At 44.8% G+C, this 2,127-nt stretch overlaps 1 pseudogene; it reads right to left on the bottom strand.

Annotated features, from left to right (window-relative positions):
• Nucleotides 1-1,415: 1,415 nt before the first annotated feature.
• LOC137318031 (histone H2A-like) lies at nt 1,416-1,797 on the bottom strand (annotated as a pseudogene).
• Nucleotides 1,798-2,127: the final 330 nt, after the last annotated feature.

Raw genomic sequence — 2,127 nt, 5'->3', positions numbered from 1 at the left:
TCTGGGGTCCATAAGTCACCGTTTAAAGTACCGGACTGTTTTCGGTTCCCCGAATCCCGTCCCATTAACACCTCATCTCGTCTACAATGGGACAAAAGCAGCTCAATGCAACACTGGTAGCATGATATCAGCGTCTCCCTCAGACAGTAACCAGCCCTTTCACACATACTGTGGGTGGCTCTGAAAAGAGCCTTTACATCGAGTTACATCGAAACTACGGGACAGAAACAGGCCATTCGGCCCAACTGCTCTGTGCCGGCGTTAATGCTCCTCGCGAGCCACCTCCCTCCCTAATTCATATAACCCTTTCAGAATACCCTTCCATTCTTTTCTTCCTCGTGTGTTAAACTAGATTCCCCTTGAATGGACCTGTGCTATTTGTCTGAACTGCTGCTTGTGGTAGTCATTTCCACATTCTAACCACTATTTGGGTAAATAAGTTTCTCGTGAATTCCCCATTGGATTTATTAGCGACTTTTTATATTTATTGCCTCTAGCTTTGGACTCCCCACAAGTGGAAACATTTTCTCTATGTCTACCCTATGAAACCCGATCGGAAGACCTCTATCAGGTCACCCCTCAGCCTTCTCTTTTCAGAGAAAACACCCCCAGTCTGTTCACCATTTCCTGATAAGAATATCCTCTCATTTCTCGTATCATGAGAATCGGTTTTGCACTTTCTCCAATCCATCTCCGTCCGTTCTATAATGTGGAGAACAGAACTGTGCACAATACTCCAAGTTTGGTCTAACCAAGGTCCCATACAAATTTAAGATAACTTCTTTGCTTTTCAATTCTATCTCTCTAGAAGTGAATCATAGTTTTTAAGTTTCCTTATTATGACCTTATTGACCTGCGTCGCTATTTTGTGTAATTTGTATATCTGTACCACCAGATCCCTTTGCTCCTCTATCCCGTTTAGACTCTTATTATCCAAGCAGTGTGTGACCTCCTTATTCTTCATTCTGCAAGTTTATTAATGTCCTCTTCCATTTTGATGCATTCTTCCTTTGTATTAACTACATCCCCCAATTTGGTGTCGTCCACAAATTTTGGAGTTGTAATTCCCATTCCCAAATCCAAATTGTGAATGTAAATTGTGAAGAACAGTGGTCCCAGCAACTTGAACATCACTTCCCATCTTTTGCCAGTCTGAGTAGCTGCCCTTAACCTCTATTCTCAGTTTTCTGTTTTGTAGCCAACTTACTATCCATTCTGCCACCTGTCCCCTGACTCCACGTGCTCTGAACTTAGCCATGAGTCTATAATGCGGTACCTTATCGAAGGCCTTCGGAAAATCGAAATATTTTGATTCTACTGTATTAAACTTGTATTCACTTTCTGTTCCTTCTTCAAAGATTTCAATGAGGTTCGTCCTGTCCTTTGGGTTATCAGATTAAATCTTGGCCGCATTACTAGCTCTTGGAGCTGACAATGCTGGTTTTCTTCGGCAGCAGCAAGGCCTGGATATCTGGCAACACCCTGAGCGATGGTCACCCGTCCCAGCAGCTTGTTGAGCTCCTCGTCGGTGCGAATGGCCAGCTGCAGGTGTCTGGGGATGATTCGGGTCTTCTTCTTGTAGCGGTCCGCGTTGCCGGCCAGCTCGAGGATTTCAGCCGTCAGATACTCGAGCACAGCAGCCAGATAGACCTGGGCTCCGGTACCCACACTTTCAGCACAGTTCCCCTTTCGCAGGTGCCTGTGAACACGGTCCACAGGGAACTGCATTCCGGCCCTGGATGAGCGAGACTTGGCCTTGGCCCGAGCTTTACCGAAGATTTTTCCTCTTCCAGACATTTCCACAATCTCACAAATACTTTCGCAACGAATAAAGAAATCCTCCTGCACTCACACTTCTTACTCCTTCTGGATGAATACAGTGGGAGCATTTGTGATGGGTCTCACTCAGAGTGTTAACACTGCCCGCTCGCCCTCATTTATATTCTGTCTTTTCAACTGCTGTAATATTGTCCTTGAGCAATGTTGCTGCTCCCCCTCCTTTTCCTACTTCTCTGTCCTTTCTAAAGATCTTATAGACTTGAATATTAAGCAGCCAGTCGTGCTCAGTTGGTAGTCAGGTCTCCGGAATCATTTAATATAATTATTCAACCTCAATGAATGGTTAAT

This window comes from Heptranchias perlo, unplaced genomic scaffold, assembly GCF_035084215.1.
Source record: "Heptranchias perlo isolate sHepPer1 unplaced genomic scaffold, sHepPer1.hap1 HAP1_SCAFFOLD_64, whole genome shotgun sequence".
NCBI classification, from domain to species: domain Eukaryota; kingdom Metazoa; phylum Chordata; class Chondrichthyes; order Hexanchiformes; family Hexanchidae; genus Heptranchias; species Heptranchias perlo.
This window is presented reverse-complemented; position numbering and strand designations above follow the sequence as displayed.